Here is an 18,464-nt window from a genome sequence, read left to right as displayed (position 1 = left end):
TAAGATACTATTTTAATAGTTTAATAATTTAATTTGTTCTTAGAGATGTGTGTTAACTGCCTTGAGTGCTATTTTGTTTTTTAGTGGAAAGGAGAGATAAACATGAATCATATGAATAAAATATCAAATGGTTAGCAGCGTAGTTCTTGTTCCTTTAAAAAAAAATAATTCAAACCTTAACAATTGACAGATTACACAATGTTTTGAAGGTGTGCTTTTTATCTAGCAATCACACAGAAAATGCTCTTGCCATTTTAATGCTACATAAACTGAGTAATGAATTCACTTTATTGGGTTTTCAGGATTGGGCCTTAATGGAACTTGGTGGTTGTTGTTTCAAAATGAAAGCGGCTGGAAGTTTTTATCTCCTGCTTGTGAAAGGTGCCAAGTGAGAAGCCCAGGCTCTCCAGATAATGAATTGCAAGAATGTACTTCTGCTGTCATGTTTTGGGAAATACTCTGTGGCAATGGTCACAAAAAGAGATCAAGAGGTGATCTAGAGGAATAATGAGAATTTGTCAAGCAGCCTATTTACTTAGGGCAAGTGATGCTGCAGAGTGGAGATGCTGTTTCAACTCAGAGAATGGGGATAATAAACATAATTGCTCTTCAATTTCAACTGCAATTAGATGGTAACAAATATAATGTTTGTAATTTACATATTTCTAAAAAATGAGCTTGGTTTGCAAGAGGATTGCATAGGAGCTGGAGTTGAAAAATCTGATTTATAGGTCTTTCTGTTGAGACAGCATTGACCAGAATACTAAGGCTGTGATCCTACACATACTACTTATATCATATTTACTTCATTGGAATGTGAGATGCCTAATTGTGTGCAGGATTGTAGGGAACCGAAGGCAATTTATATGAATTCCAATTATTTTGGAGAGTAGTATTAAATAGCTTTCCCCACATTTGTATTCTGCTCTGACAAGCAAAAAATTGCTCTCACATTATTAACTAAGCTAGATACCTTGTTAATGCTAATGAAGTTACAAAAAATTAAGTGAAGCCAAACCAAGTATAATTTATTCTAGTTTCAGAAGTGTATAAACTTAGAAACAAAGATGCAAATAAGATGTTTAACTGTACTGGCTAACTGTTGATTATACAACATTTCTAACCAGGGCAAGACTTCATCTTACATCTTTTAGTTTCTTTACTACCCCCCCCCCCCCAATCTCCATCCATTTCGTCATTTTGTTTAGATTCCACCATCTCCTGTAACAAGTTTGGGATTGACTTGTTACTGTGGTATGATCAAATATTTATGCTCCTGTAGCCATTTTGAGTATCAGAAAGGTTGAACTAAAGATGGAATTCTTCATGAATTTTCTTTTTGGAGGAAGCAACAAATACTTTTAGCAACTTTCTTCCTACTGTGATAAACCTCACAGTTCTCAAAGTCTATTTGTGATTCAGACTTTTTTCATACAAAATTCTTGCATGATTGTTTTCTGCACAAAACACCAGTGTACAAATTAAGTCCCAAATTTCAACTGTTTCCATTTGTCCAGTATTCTTCTTATCAGAACCTCTTGATTTTCAAATAAAAACCTGAAACAAAACATAAAATAAAAAGCTAGCTGTTTTGAAAGGTCTCTGATAGAAGTGGTTTACAGTATTTATGTCAAAGAGAAAGGCATGTTTGCAAAAATTGAACGAATCCCTGAGTTGATTGTTAGTCTTCAAGTCCATGTTTCCTTTCGGTCCTTCCGCTCTAACTTTGAATTTTTATTGGTTTGGAATTCCTTAATAAAGTTTGACCCTTCTCCAATTTTGAATGACTTCAAACTAACATAGAAAATAATGAGGATCTGTCCTGTAGGATCTCTTTAAATGAAAACTAAGCTAATGGGCAAAAGAACCCAATATACTTTCATCAGTGCTCCATTGTGCAATTAATTTTATATTTTCACTGAATGCTACTGTAACCTGAGACTTACTGAATGAAAATCAAGTTCTATTTTTCATTTGATTTCCAATTCATAACAGAATTGTACTAATAAACAGATTTATTAGCTTATTTCCATATCAAGGCTCAACAGCTCATAACAATATTTATAATACAATCCAAATAATAAAAAATAATCCCAGCATTAGATCCCTACTAGAAATCAGTGAACACATTTTGAAAATCATGGGATCTTAGGCCAATTAGGAGCCCATTCATTATGGAAGGAAAATGTTAATTTGGCACATATAAGATACAGACAATTTATTTATTTTACTTTTGGACTGCCCCATAACCAATGTTCTTTAGGCAGTTTACAGTTACAGTTTAGGTAGTTTACAGTTATGTTTTAAAAATGTACAATAGACAATGGATATGGGAGGAGATACTAGTCTCATTTAGCTAGTTTTAACTGAGCCTGGAAAGGGGCTGAGAGCTAGTGAAGCAGTCAAAGCACTGGTATAATGTGATTATTTCAGCAAATCTCCATTAATAAACTACCCATCATGTTTTAATCTAGCTGAAAGCAATGAATTGTTTTCCAAGAATGTCCCATGTATAAAGCATTGTAGTGGTCGAAATGGTATTCACCACCATGTGAACAATTGTCACAAGTTCATATTTATATAGATTACATATCAACATCAGTTGTTAAAAGGTCATCCAATCTATCCAGGCAACCTGGCTTCTACTGACAGTCATGGATCTGAGAGCACTCAGATTGAAGTGCTTCATTCTTTTGAAGGAATACAGTCCCCCTCCAGAACTGGCTGAATACCACTTAAACTGGACAGAAGAAAAATCAAAAACACTATCTCAGATTTGTGTGGGCTGAACTTACCAGCGATTAGGAATTATGGGAGCTTAAGTGCAAAAACATCAGGAGGAGCAGAGAATGAGAAACACTGAACTACTTAGTCATGGCTGCTTCCTATGGAGTCCTGGGATTTGTACATTGAAGGAACTTTCTTCATCAAGGGAATTCTGTACTAGAGGGCACTAATGCTGTATTTCAATGGAGTGCCTCTAAGTTCTTTGCTACAGAATTCTCCCTATCTCAGTAAACCACAGGTCTCAGGATCCTGCAGGATGGAGCAATGGTGCTTAAAGTAGTCTTGAATTCACTCCTGAAGAAAGGGATAGATAAATGTTACTGAGCAAGCAGTAATACTCCAATACTATCTTCTGGTATCAGCTATTCAAACAGACAGGGAACCATTGCAAAGTTGTGCCTTCAATTCTATCTAGAAGGACACCATTGTCAATGGCATTGAAGGATGTTGAGGAGCCCAAGAGAACCCAACAGGGCCAAATTCCCCCTGTCCTTTTCTTGGCTCAGATCATCCTACAGGACGGAGCCCCTGGTGGTGCAGGGGATTAAACTCTTGTGCCAACAGGATGCTGACTTGAAGGTTGGGTTGCTGACATGAAGGTTGCTGGTTCAAATCCAGGGAGAGCGCAGATGAGTTCTGTCAGCAAAAGCTCTCCATGTGGAGACATGAGAGAAGGATGGTAAAAACATCAAAACATCTTGGCGTCCCATGGGCAGCGTCCTTTCAGATGGCTAATTCTCTCACATTAGAAATGACTTGCAGTTTCTCAAGTCACTCCTGACATGAAAAAAACAAACAAATCTTACAGGACAACCAAGACAATTTCTCCTTTAAAACCAGGCCTAAAACTGCCCTATATCCCAGGATCTGATCCCAGATTATCTGTTTACCCCATCTGTTAGTGTAGACTCATATAATCCAGTTCAACACAAATAATCTGGGATCAGGTTCTGGGATATAGGGCAGTGTAGAAGTGGATTGAGATGGAACAATAAGAACAAACTAAAGTGAACTATGGGCATGATTGTATTCATGGAGTGAGAACTGCCATTTTTTTTGAGATTTGTTCTTATTTCTTATATAAAATAAATTTATTCATATTTTATTCCTTCAAAATTATTATTACATGGATTTTAAACATGTGTCCATTATTTAATCTGTTTTGTGTATTTCAATGCGTATTTTAAAGAAACGTTTTAATATGTATCTTTTATAGAAATACATTTTAATATGTGTATTTGTGGTATTTTTACAATGTTTATGTGTTTTAATAATTCTGTAACTTGCCTTGAACCACAAGGAGAGGTGAGAAAGAAATAAAATTATTATTATTGTTGTTGATATTATTATTATTAAAATGTTTTTGTTTAGAAATAGGCTATATAATATACTGAAGATTGCAGATATAAAGACAGTGCTTTTTTATTTTAAAAAGCATCCAAAAGTTATACACAAAAGCCAGTCTTAAATTATTCCCAACCTTACTGACCCTAATAATCAGCTTATATGTCTTTAAACTTTTCTAAAGCAAACATAATCACCCTTGCTGACAACTCACATACCTTCTTTTTCATGTGGTGTTATTATATACATGGCTGGGGTTTAGAAACCTCTAAAGGCTGAGATTTCTAACAGAAATGCTGAAAGATCCTTACCGCTCCCTCCCATCATTACATTTCAAAGGGGATGGAGTGACGGGGAGTCAGAGACGTAACGAGCCATGTTCTTGTACTAAAAATGTTTCCCCTTATTGACTTAGCTGATGTAGTCAGACAAATGGCTTTCCTCTGAATTCATCTCAGATGTCAAATCAAGATGGCACAACCTAAGCTAGAGAAAATATATTATGATGTTATATGGATTGTTTCCCTGAGTGGGACTTGAGCTGCTATTTCTTACTTTACTGCCATGTCCAACCAATATGCTTAGACCCCTGTTCACTACATACAGCTGCCAATTCTACAGCTTTCCCAGAGTGCCATGCTGTTGAGCTGAAGAAAGATGACTGGAGACGCCACGTGATGTACACTCTCCAGTTTGAGTAGAAGCCAGAGTTTCTGTTCCTTGGCACTTTGTATAAAACATGATCCCCATATCTATGTGGGATATATTTCTGGATGTACTGTGGCAATGCAAAACCACAGATAGAATTATAGAGTTGGAAGAGACCACATGGACCATCAAGCCCAACCCCATGCCATGCAGAAAAAGCACAAAGTACCCCTGACAGATGGCCATCCAAAGAAGGAGCTCCCACTGTACTCCATGTGAACTATATTGAAATGAACCATTTTCAGTGGAAGCATACCATAGAATGATATGTGTAATCCCCTTTCTATAGAGAAAAAATGTAAATGTAAATGTGTGGGGTGTGTGTTTGCAAATGGCTATGAAAGGTGTCAGGGTGGGCTAAATGTGATATCCTAAAAATTTCTAGACTTCAGGTCCCAGCATTCCTCACCCTTGGCTATGTTGGCTAGGGCTCCAACAAAAACCGGAAGGCCACATATTGTTCAGGTCCTTTAACATAGGATCTTTTTTCACCATTGCTATAGTTTCACCTATCCACTTTCATTTTGTTCTTATATCAGCACATTGCTAACATGCTCTTTTAAATTTTGCTTGGTTTCTGACAGGGTGACCCAAGTATATGGGGGCACTTTCTCCTAAAATTAGTGGGGTGAAATACCCCCCTTGCTAAAACTACAGGTTGCAGGGGTTTACCATTATTGATACTCAGCATTTCAGCTAAATACAGCCTTAAATGAGGAAAATTGTGATGCAAACCTCCAAGATACAAAGCCACTGATGTACAATTTCAACCAGCCAATGGCCCAGTGTGAAATGTAGCACATGATGATCCTTTTGCCAATTTAAAAGACACTAGATTTGCCTGCCAATTCCACAATTCTAGTATAGTGCATAGAAAACAAAGTACCTGCAGTCCATGGGTCATATCAGGAATGTGAAACTGGGAATTGAGAACAGACTGTAGTGGTTTCTTTAAGGCTTACTCTCAATAAGTTCCTTATGTTCCCTTTTCTTCCTCTGAGCCAAAAAACTTTCTTAGGACAACTCTGTAGGGAAAACATGCTACCCGTTAGATTTATGCCCTTAGAAGTCAATGTGTTAATTTGTGCTGTACAGTGGAGAGGTTGTGTTGCCATATTGTCCTTAAATTAAGATGTGCAGCCCAGATGTGGAATCCTGATAGGGAGTTTTATTGCACAGCAGCGGGTCTCGCCTGTTGATTAAACTCCTAGACACAGCAAGCAGACCTTTGCAAATTCCTCTGTGCATGAAAGAGGGTTCATTTGTGTTTCTTCAAATTATCTCACCTTTGATGTGTCTAATCTTTGCACAGTGTGATCCAGTAGTACAGTTTGGTGTTTTGAGTCAAGGGCTGTCAAGACCTTGTAAAAGTTAGTGAACATTTCTTAACAGCAAGTACAATTGAAAGGCTTTGCAATTTTATACATGTAATACTATATTTTATATAGGAAATGTATGCTTTTTCTATTTACAGTTTGAGAATCCCTTATTCAAAATGCTTGGGACCAGAACCATTGAGGATGTCAGATTTTGGGGGATTTTGGAATACTTTTATCTGTGTATGTGTATGTGTGTGTGTGTGTGTGTGTGTGTGTGTGTGTGTGTGTGTGTGTGTATATATATATATATATATATATATATATATATATATATATATATATTAGGTATGTCCAAAAAATCGTTTTGAATCATATATCGGATATCGGATTGTTTTAGCTTTTTGAGACGCATTCTGATACGTTATCACACGGCGCAACCGGCAATGTATTTTGAACCATCATTGGCCCATTCTCTAATTGTCTCTTAATATTTTGTTAATTTTTTCCCCAAATTTTTTTAATATATATTTTTTAATTTTTTAATTTTTTTTTGTTTCTGCAACCTACCTTGAATGGGAGCTTAGTGCAGCCTAACGTGGCTGCCGCTCCCCGGCCAATCAGAAGCTTCCACGATGGACGCAAAGGTGGGGGCTAGGGTCCTCTGCGTCCATGTGGAAGATTGGCATAAAAGCCCATTGCGTAGCCTGGGTGAGCCATTATGGGATGGGTTTTGCGCGGAGAGGGTGGTGGTCTGCAGTGCAAACGGAGAGCAAGCAAGCCTGTCTTGAGGGAGAGAGGGTGAAGGGGTTCATTCTGGCTGTTCCGACAGAGGGGTTTGGATTTGGGTTAGGCTTTTGTTGCTGGTTCCTTCTCTTGGGAGTGACTGAGTGTGTTAATTTTGGGGAATTGAAGGCATTGGCTTGAGGGTTGTGGGATTACACAGCCAGAGACACCATTGATTTCCAGAGTTCTTGCTTACAAAGATAGCAAGGGAATTTATATTTTCCAAAGTAACTTGGCATTCCTGGCCAGGGCATAGCTTGGCGTCTGCTCCATTTCCAATTGAAGGCATTGGCTTGAGGGTTGTGGGATTACAAAAAGTTATGAAAATTCACCAAAAATCATAGGAGACAGGAAACGTTCTGCAATTTGTTGAGCAAAGAATGTTGAATGTTCTCCCACTGTACCAAATTAGATGAGGATAGCTCAATAAATGAGGGCGGGAGAGCCCTGTAAAAGTCCCCCCCCCCAGGTTCCTTTTTTTTGGCAATTGCGCATGCACGTCCACCATTTTAGAAACATTTAGAATCATTATGAATTTTTGGAAATATCCAAAATTTTTGGGTGAAAAATTCGGAAATACTTTCTATATCGAAGTGCCAACTCCCCCTACTTTAGAAACGAGAATTGAAACATTTTTTTCATCGATCGGACATGCCTAATATATATATATACATGATGACTTATCTTGTAGATGGGACCCAAGTCTAAAAGCAAATTCATTTATGTTTCATATACACTTTACATGCATACCCTGAAGGTAATTTGTACAATATTTTTAAATAATTTTGTACATACAGCAAAGTGCATGTACATTGAACCATCAGAAAATGAAAGTATCCCAATCGCCACCCATATGAATCATTTTGGATTTCGGAATATTTTGATTTTGGAATTCCAGATAAGGGATGCTCAACAGGTACGTGTAAATATGTGTATAGCAAAATATGCCAGTTCTTCATAAATAGAGATATATACAGCCTTTTATTGCAAGACCTCAGGTAGTCATGGTAGTTAAAGTGCTGTCAAACTGCACTAATTCTATAGTGTAGATACATTCTAAGAAAGTAGCATAGTTATCATCCGGGGCTCTTTCACACTATACAATTATTGCAGTATGATTCCACTGTAATTGCCATGGCTGCACCCTATGTAAACCTGAGCTGTTTTGATGACGCATTGAAGAATTCTAAATACCTCCCATGCTTCCATAAAACTGCAAATCCCAAGACTTCATAGAACACTGCTATAAAGACTGAAGAAGAATCATAGGGCTATAACTTAGGAATCTGTAAATCCTCCAGTCACAGTTTTCTACTGTGGTAGGATATGTTGTTTTCTGTTGAAATAACAGTATATACATCTAAATATGTACTTATACATCAACCTTCTGATATTTAACATTGAGCTTCAATGCTTATCAGGGATCATTTCCAATACTCCTTTTTTTGAGAGGGGGGTATTCTCCCTGAGGCTTGAGGCAGGGTACAACATCATTAAAAGAAGAGATAAACACTATTAAAATACATACAACAAGGAAGGAAAAGAGATGAGGAAGACATATGAACTGTTGTCTCTACAGCTATAAAAACAGAATTAAAAGGTCAATGCAAGGGCACACAGTACTTAACCCTTCATTCTATCACAGCAATGATTAATTTAAAATGTGCAAGAGGATATCTGTAAAGCTAGTTTGTGCAACCCCAATCCCAGCCTCAGTACAGGCAGTCCCCAAGCTACAAACAAGATTGGTTCTATAGGTTTGTGTATGTATGTATGTATGTATGTATGTACTGAGGCTGGGATTGGGGTTGTACAAACTAGCTTTCTAGATATCCTCTTGCACATTTTGAACTAATCATTGCTGTGACAGAGTGAAGGGCACACACACACACACACACACACACACACACACACACACACATATAGCTGGAATTACACCTAAAAATGTACCCCTGCTCTACACACACACACACACACACACACACACACACACACACACGGTATCATTGAGAAACTGGAGCCTCCGATGGCCTAGGGGATAAAAACCTTGTGACTTGAAGGTTGGCTTGCTGACCTGAAGACTGCCAGGTTTGAATCCCACCCGGGGAGAGCGCGGATGAGCTCCCTCTATCAGCTCCAGCTCCATGCGGGGACATGAGAGAAGCCTCCCACAAGGATGGTAAAAACATCAAAACATCCGGGCATCCCCTGGGCAATGTCCTTGCAGACAGCCAATTCTCTCACTCCAGAAGCAACTCCGGTTGCTCCTGACACAAAAAAATAAAAATAAAAATGAGAAACTGTGGTGTTTGTTCTTCTGTCTGCGCTGCTGTTCAAAAGATTTCACTTCACATTCTGTCCGTGTGATAATTGAAAAATTTAGCTTGTTGTGGAAACAAGGATTGGCGATAAAGCTTCAGTGGAGAAACCTTTCCCCCATGATAACGCTTCCAGGAGTGAATTTCCCTTCCTAGGGGTAGATTTCTTTTACTTCCTGTTGTCTCACCCTTGTTCTTAACTATGTTTCATTTGTAAGTCAGATGTTTTTAACTTAGGGACTGCCTGTATTTGGGGATCTCACTCTTCCCTCTCTTCAGATTCATATTTATTTAGTACTAATAAGGTGCAAAATGCTGTACTCAAATGTAACACAGTTCTCCAATTGGATTTACCACTCATATTGTTGGACCAGTGTCCATTGTGGTTGTGTAACAATCTGGTGGCTCTGCTTTATTTCCAGATTGCCAAGTGTGCAGTGAGTGGAATGAAGTGAGATTAAAAAATCCTTCATTTCCACTTTGAATGTGAAATATTAACTGGAGTGAGAAAAGTGCAAGGGCATTTTTGCTCTCATGCTAAATGTCTCATGCTTAATGACATCACCAGGAGATTCCTCAGTGATCTCCATGGGTCTGTGACATCACCAGTGGCTGTCCCCAAGTTACATGTTTTGGCTCCAAGATGTCAGGGATTGGAATGTTCCTAAGTTGGTATGTATGCATCTTTTAACATATACACAACTGTCCCATGTATCTAGTTTGGCCTACAGTCAGTTGCATCATTTTACCAGTATAAGTTGGAAAACCTGTAGCTCAGCTGCAGAAGACATACTTTGGATTTAAGGGTCACTGTTTCCTCCCCAAGTGGGGCACAAAAAGCTCCTAACTAAAATTCTGCACTTTTTTGTGAGTCGATGTTGACAATACTGGGCTAGACCAATGAATTTTCTGTCTTCTAATATAAGCCTCTATGAAGGGAAACATCATGGTTGGAAAAATGTGTTAAAATGCTTCCAATGTTTACAGAAGTATAGATCAAACAATAAAGTCTCCCTCTCAATGACTGTGTGTGTGAATGAAATTCTGCTTAGACAATCATTTATGCATAGAACGACATATGTGGTCTAGAGTAGCTATTTGCATTTTAAAGCCCATGACTTTTTTTTTTTTTGCTGTACCTCGAAACATGAGATATCAATGGGTAAAAGACTGAAATGACTAGAAGCCTAACAAGTAGAATTGAAACCTAGAGTTCTGAATCACTTCCAGAAAATACATTCAGCCACTTTTGGCTGAAAACAGGGTAATGTGGTCTGCCATAAATGAATGTTGGGCTCCCGTGCAATTATCTATCCTTGGCTTATAACATTATCATTATAGCTGTCAAGCTAATGGCCTAAGCACAATAGCTAGTCTCAACTAGAAAAAAATCCCCCCCTTTTTGGGGGGGGGTTCTCATTTGTATGTATATTTGTATTTGTAAGCAGCAACAGTAGAGGTATTGACAGTGGCAAAGTATCTCCTAGAAACAATGTTAGTGGCACCATAGGTAACACTTGTTAGCAGGACTGCACAAAAGGAGACACTACTAAACTACTTCTAAATGCATTTTACCATGAAAACCCTTTGATAAGGCAATCTAACATGACAGAAGTAATAATAACAGATGATGAGATGGCTAGATCAAAATGCACACAACAAGCTACTGAAGAAGAGTAAACGGCAAATGGTAAAAGATGCACCTGGATTCAAGTCAAAAGGATGTTCAGGTGTTGACATGCTCAGAGGTAAAAGGGAAGTCTGAAGCTGCACAATATATCCCAGCAACATGCAATAAACCATGCCAAGTTAGACATTATAAAACAAGAAATGCAATACATAAACATTGCAACTCTTGGGTTGAATGAGCTAAAGAGAGCAGAAATGGAATATTTTCAGTCAGATGTTTTATTCAGGAAATAGAAAACAGAAGAAGTCCCAGCAGACCAGAGGAGGGCAAATGTTGTCCTGTCTTCAAAAATGAAAAAATAGCACCCCAACAATTACTGCCCAGTCAACCTGACATCAATACCAGTACAGGCAGTCTGTCAATCAGTTTCCGAAATGTGGTCTACACCGATGTGTGCTGAAGTGTATTAAGTATCTTAATTTGGAATACACTACAATGTTTCTTATCTTGGGGCCCTTCTACAGTGCCATACAATCCACTTTAAATCCACTTTAGGGAGGGGGCTTTAAACAGCTCAGCCAGACAGTTTCTGGGCCTCACCAGACTACAAACCCCAGAATTCTGCAGGAGGCAGAAACCAGATTTAAAGTGGATTCATGCTATAGTGTGTTGAGGCAGTAAAAAAGGACCGTGGACTGATTAAAATATTAAATGGAATGAAATGAATGTGTAAAATGTAATACTTCCTTTCCCTGAACTGACAGGTACTTCTAGAAAAGATTGCCAGCTGGAAAATATAACAGCAAATTAAGGCATTCCAAATAGCAGGACATTTTTTATTACCATTCCCTTATTTTCAGAGAAAATAAATAGTAATCATGTCTTTTGTGAAATTTCTTGTACCTCTAAGAAAAAATATTTCACAGTGGAAATATTTATTTTATTAAATAATTAAATCACTGTATAACATTAATCTTTTTTGATTTTCTGTTTTGTGGTGATAGTCTGGGGAGGGAGCAAGAAACAGAAAACAGCACACTTTCCTCAAGCCCTGCAATGAGCATTGGTCCCTGCTTTAACCTTGCCACACTAGTCACTAAAGCACTCCATCCCCAAACAATGCCCTTTTTTAAGGATTGCAGCAGGGCACCCAATGACATCAGCAGCACCATACCTGGAAAAACCATAAATGGCTCTGAAGAAGGTGAGGAGAGAGAAAAGGAAAAGAACAAAGTGACAGGATGGGGAAAGTCTATGCAAGAGAGATGGATGGGAGACAGGGACAAAGGCTTATATCGCCCTTTGATCATTGAGTATTAGGATCAATTATTATTTTGAGTCATTTCATACTATACAATTATAGCACTTTTAACTTCCATGGGAACGTCCTGTAGGACCCTGAGATTTGCGGTTTAGGGAGAGATATTTTGCTTTTCCAGGCAGATAACTTTTCTGGTACCAATTTTTGTTGTTAACTGATCTGATGTCAACTTCATTCTATGGCAACCTTATGAGTGAGAGAGCTGCACATTCGTCTATCAGTCCTGCTCAGGATCATGGCATCTTGCCGAAGATTACACCTATACTGTAGAATGAGTGTAACTTGAAATCACTTTAACTCAATGCTATGGAATCCTGGGAGTTGTATTTTGGTAAGGAATCCGCACCGAAGAATGAATGGGTTGTACTTCACATGGAGAGCAAGTTTGCCATTTCTACACTTGGGTGGCATTTCACAACTGATTAGCTACATAATGTAATCATTTTGATATGCTTTTTTAAACTTTATTTCCATGCCACATGTTGGAGTCAATGCATCAGCATCCCCTATGGATACGCTATTCTGTCTGACCATCTTCTACAGCTGATTAAATTACATGTTTTTGTGTTCTAAACAATGGGATATGGCCCCATTTTTAAACTTCAAAAATCTTAAGAAAAATGCTGGTAGCTTCACCAGCTTTAAAATAACTGGTTGGGAGGAGATGCTTTTACAAACATATCTAAAATATAAGATGGAGTGCTGCTGTACAACTTGCATTTTTTACAAGATTGAGCCCTGTGTCCTCAAGAGAGCTCTCCTGCTTTACAACCCCTCACAACATGTTGTTATAATATGGTTTTTCCTTTTAATGTAAATTATAGCAAAATATGTTTTGAATTTGTCCCCAAATAGCACTAAACCCTCAAGGACCTACCACAGAGGTGGAAGATGCAACTTCTCTTTAAAGTTGGGGCTCTTTTCTCTCTTCCCACAGGATATGAGTAACTCTTGTTGAAATTAAGAGGGAGTTATTCATATCTTGTGGTAGGAGAACACATACTGTCCCATTCCACATTTGTCATTCCACATGATACAGCAAGCGATACAAACCTCATCCAGCCATGCATTTGCCTCCATCCTAAAACAAAGTGTTATGCATTTATATGTGTGCTTCCTTCTATTTCTTTAAGCCATGAGAAGTTCAAAAGTTTGATTTCCTGAGTAGAGAAATGCATATCACTCATGTGTTCATGTGGGGGTGAGGGGCACTTAACACAAATAAGGCATCCAGACAGTCAACACAAGCTGTACCTTGGACCCAGAAGCAAGTCTGTACATTTTTGAAACTGCTATCTTGATTAAGGTATGAGAAACATGCTTTATGTCTGCTAGGATGGCCACATAATTTTTACAATTACAGTAAAGTCTCACTTATCCAACACTCACTTATCCAACATTCTGGATTATCCAACGCATGTTTGTAGTCAATGTTTTCAATATATTGTGATATTTTGGTGCTAAATTAATAAATACACTAATTACTACATAGCATTACTGCGTATTGAACTACTTTTTCTGCCAAATTTGTTGTCTAACATGATGCTTTGGTGCTTCATTTGTGAAATCATAACCTAATTTGATGTTTAATAGGCTTTTCCTTAATGCCTCCTTATTATCCAACATATTCGCTTATCCAACATTCTGCCGGCCCGTTTATGTTGGATAAGTGAGACTCTACTGTATATGAAAGAAAGGATTTCAGCAGGTGTAGTTTGTCCTTTAGGGTACACCAGCTGCAACTTTTTCTTTCATACAACTGTGAAAGATACAGGAATCCTGAATTCTTTTTAAAAATGTGACTACCATTTAATAGGGGCAGTTCAAATTAATCCCATTTTGCACACCTGAACATTGGGAATTTCCAATACCTATGCCCGAGTTTGATCAAGGCACAGTTCAATAAATTTATCACTAAAATAGTTATGGTTAATTTTAATGTGTCTTTCTTTTATGCCATGCTTGAGGTAGCATAGTAAGACACCTCTATATTGTTAGAGAAATCAAGCAACAAAGTTAATTAGCCCCTCATAGAAACATCAGCATTATTTTCTATCTTTGGATGTGTCTACTTATTCATATGTTTAGATTTTTCCATTATATGATCAGAAGGAAAGGAGGGGTATGAGATATGTATCTGGAATTAAATACAGAAGTCTGTCACTAGAGATGTATTAGATGTATAAAGGATTTTGTAACAATATCAACATCACACTGGAGTTGCCTAAAGCCAAGGATGATAGATCTTAGGACAAGACATATATGCTTGGTTTTGTTGTCTTTCTTTGCAAAATGGACAAACCCATTTTTTGAGCTGGCAGTATATGAAAGAATCAGCCTGTATCACACAGCCTATAACAGTGGTTCTCAACCTGTGGGTCCCCAGGTGTTTTGACCTACAGCTCCCAGAAATCCCAGCCAGTTTACCAGCTGTTAGGATTTCTGGGAGTTGAAGGCCAAAACATCTGGGAACTCACAGGTTGAGAACCACTGTCCTATATAATAAAAACCAGGCTGCATAAAAATGAGGCCATATGTAATAGTTGTTTTTATAAATAATGCAATCAAACAAAGAATTTTTTTAAAGAATAGGATTTGGGGTGATTATTGAAGCTGCTAAGATTAGATGTTAATGCCTAACAGCATGGAGGCAATACTCATGTAATATAAGAGATCACTTACATAGGTCAGTATCCTGTGAACATCATTCATAACTGCAAAGATGCCTTATGCTTTTTGGTTGCTGTTGATGTTCTTTTCCACCAAGACCATTTTTTTTCCATTCAATTCTACTACATGAGCAGCTACATGAGCAGCTGTTTCATGGCTGATGGAGAGCACAGAGGATCTTAAAACCATCTGACCCTATAGCCAGGCATTGACTGATGATCTCAGCCACCAAGACCTCAGCAAATCTCAGCAGATGTCATCTTTCATCTGTATTTTGTTATGCGGTATAATAAGAAGCTTTTCCAATGCCCTTCACAGTCTCCACCAACCATAGAGTGGCCATTCAGGGGGGCTGTTGCAGCCAAAATGTGTGTCCTGGATATGGCTGATGGAGAGCTGTGTGGTGGTGTTCCACCTCTGGGGCTCTTTGAAACTGTAGGTTCAATTCGCCAAAGCCAGGCTGCTGACTGGGGCTAGTTGCAGGGAAAATCTAACCCTACGGTTGAAGCAGCTTTACTGGCTGCCAGTCCATTTCTAGCAGTACTGATTAAGGTCTTAAAAGTCTTGTATATCCCTAGGAAGTGTATATCCCTATTTTGGCTGCTTCCCAAAAATGATTTTTATTTGGGCTAATTATATAAATATTTTGCAAACATTTCAAAACGTTTAATACATTTTACTAAAATATTGACAAAATCAAATAAAAGAATTTTAGAATAATGGAGCTTTGTTGTTGCTTATTTGTTCAGTCGCTTCTGACTCTTCATGACCTCATGGATCAACCCATGCCAGAGCTCCCTGTCAGCTGTCGCCACCCCCAGCTCCTTCAAGGTCAAGCCAGTCACTTCAAGGATACCATCTATATATCTTGCCCTTGGGTGACCCGTCTTCCTCTTTCCTTCCATTTTCCCCAGCATCATTATCTTCTCCAAGCTTTCCTGTGTTCTCATTATGTGGACAAAGTACTTCATCTTTACCTTTAATATCCTGCCCTCCAGTGAGCAGTCGGGCATTATTTCCTGGAATATAGACTGGTTTGATCTTCTTGTGATCCAAGGCACTCTCAGAATTGGGGGATTAAAATTTTGATCTGTGTCAACCTTGATTAAGTATTGATCTATATCAATTTTGATTATGTCATTCAAATACAGAATATTGTCCATCTTGCTTTCACACACACACTTGCTGTTGTAGAACAGCATTGCTCCTAAAGAAAATAAAAGGTAAGTCGATTAAGGGAGACAGAACTGAGGATTTGGTTAAATCACATGAGATGTACAACAGAACCATTAAGGCTACATTAAGGCTACATGAAAATATAACTATATATTTCTTCTTATTTTTAGTTACAGAACATTTTGACTATGCAATGCATTGTTTGACAAATTATGAGGCAAAATAATGAGAAGTAAGCACATATGGTGCTTTTCTATACCTGTTGTGCCCCCACCCCCCTCTTTGTGGCGTGTGGCATGGGCCCTGGATCTGTCTTGCTTACTCCCCCCCCCCATTTATTGGTAAGAGGGGGCAGCAACTGGTGTTCCAGAGGTGTGGTGGTATAGTTGGCCCGGTTTGGTTCCGTCCGCACACCAGTGTGGTAAGCGGTATCAGTCAGCAGTGGACGGCCCAATCCATGATCCAGGACCCATGCATGCCAGCCAACCTTTGTTCCTGTAATCAATAAACATGTTGTAGCCATTTGTTATCCCAACCTGGTGTTTGCGTCTTTCTTGGTTCTGCCAGCTGGAGGTATGTCGCCTATGCACACATAAATGCCTTACCCGATTCACTGGGTGAGGGCCGTTGTGGCACCGGGCGCCCTCCAGCCGAACATAACACAGGCAGGGGGCTTCTTCTTTCCAGAAGCCCCTTGTGAGGCAAGCACTAAGCACTGGTGCCAGCGCAGACACCGTGCCTGCTGCCATTGTTCCTCCCACCCACCTGGTAAATTCGTTATGTTTGTGGTTTCAATTAATTGTTCTTTGTCACAACTCCAGGTTGGTGTGTGGCATGGGCCCTGGTTCTGACTTGCTTATTCCATCCCCTCATTGGTAGGAAAGGGGAGCAACCAGTGTTCCAGAGGTGCGGCGATATAGTTGGCCCTTAAGGAGTTTACAAACTGGCTATTATTGACAGGCCATGTGGTTGCCACCTCGTTCTTATGAATTCATCAACCAGTTCTTTTGCAGAGTCCAGAACAAGGGAAGAGAATGAAGCTTATATGGTTGCTTAGAAACTGTAGAAATAACTCTTAACTGTGCAATCCAATGCATGTCTACTCAGAAGTATTTTGTGTTGAGTAGGATGAATGTTGAGTAGGATTTCATGATTGCAGCATGAAACTACTTCCAGGTCAACCTTTAAGTGTTTCAGACTGCAAAATGGACAGAAGCAGGGAGCGATTGTAAACCATCTGGAAAAGAGATCAGGAATAGAATAAAAATAGAGAGAATGAATGCAGACTGATCTGTTGATTCAGCCATCTATATCCACAGATTCTTTTCCCACATATTCAACCATCTTGCAAGTATTAAAAATATAAAACCCAAAAAGCAAGCATTGATGTTGCCATATTGCATGTACATCACAGACACCATTTTACTACACTACTGTATACAATGGGACTTGAACATCAATGGATTTTGGTATCCATGGGGGTTCTGTAACCAAGGGTCCACTGTATGAGAAGTTGTTACCATCTTTCTATGTTTTTAACTGTTGTATTTCACAGTCAAAGTAACTTTCTTCCTTATCTGAGATTCCAGATTTCTGTAAAATCTGTAAATGTGGTGCCTAGTAAAAATACTTATTAAGGCTGTGCAACCCACTTGGCTTAATCTAAATAATGAAGCTAATAAAATTTAGGTTTGGACAGATGATGATGATGATGATGATGATGATGATGATTATCTGCATTTCTATACTGCTTTTCTCACCCCTGGGGGGGACTCAAAGTGGTTTACAACGTAATAAATGGCAAAATTCAATGCCTTACATATATAAAAATATATCACATATCTAAATAAAAAACATACAACTATAGATTAAAATCATTAAAACTATAAAAACATCAAATATAGACATATGTGTGAAACATCTTATTACAGCAATTATTACAGATTGGCCCAGTTAATTTCTGAAGTAAAACAGTACACCTTGCCCATTCTAGAAATTCATGCATTAGAAACAAGATAGAAAAAAGCCAAACAGTGTTTCCAGCACAACCATATAAAGAAACCTTCATGATGGTGTGACACAGGAAGGAAGGAAGCTAGGCTTTGCTCATTGCTGTGTAATTTTATCCTGTGCTCCTAGGAGATTGTGAAAAAGCTGTAATGGAAAGTGTCACCTTTGTTCACAAGGAATCTTTTAAATTTTTTCACTTTTCCTCCTGCACTCAAGTCTCTAGTTGTTTTTGCTGTTATTGCTACTGTTGAAATGTTAGATGGGAGACAGGACGTCTGAGTCACAACAGAAATGAAAAACGTTATCTGAGATCATTTTGAAGTGGGAGAGTTCTGTCTGCCTTCACCACAGCAGAAGTCTTGTGCAACAGTTTAAGGATTTGCTCACATTGTGGGCAA

The 18,464-nt window shown here is 38.5% G+C and overlaps 1 long non-coding RNA gene and 1 other non-coding gene across 6 annotated transcripts in view; one reads left to right on the top strand and one right to left on the bottom strand.

The window, feature by feature from the left end:
* LOC134298377 (uncharacterized) overlaps positions 1–18,464 on the bottom strand; it is a 165,673-nt gene that overhangs the window by 2,820 nt on the left and 144,389 nt on the right. For 3 of the 5 annotated variants that reach the window (XR_010005416.1, XR_010005418.1, XR_010005419.1), the window contains one exon: positions 15,482–17,293. This is a non-coding gene — a long non-coding RNA (uncharacterized LOC134298377). Of the gene's footprint in view, positions 1–286; positions 1,558–2,795; positions 4,618–5,725; positions 5,865–15,481; positions 17,294–18,464 lie in introns of those variants that run through there. The other 2 variants (XR_010005417.1, XR_010005420.1) reach the window with 2 other exon arrangements.
* mir5470 (microRNA mir-5470) lies at positions 13,132–13,208 on the top strand. The gene has a single exon (NR_130073.1). It is a non-coding gene; the product is annotated as a microRNA mir-5470 (primary transcript).

This window comes from Anolis carolinensis, chromosome 4, assembly GCF_035594765.1.
Source record: "Anolis carolinensis isolate JA03-04 chromosome 4, rAnoCar3.1.pri, whole genome shotgun sequence".
NCBI classification, from domain to species: Eukaryota; Metazoa; Chordata; class Lepidosauria; order Squamata; family Dactyloidae; genus Anolis; species Anolis carolinensis.
Note: the sequence above shows the minus strand (reverse complement) of the source record. Positions and strands in the feature narration are given on the sequence as shown.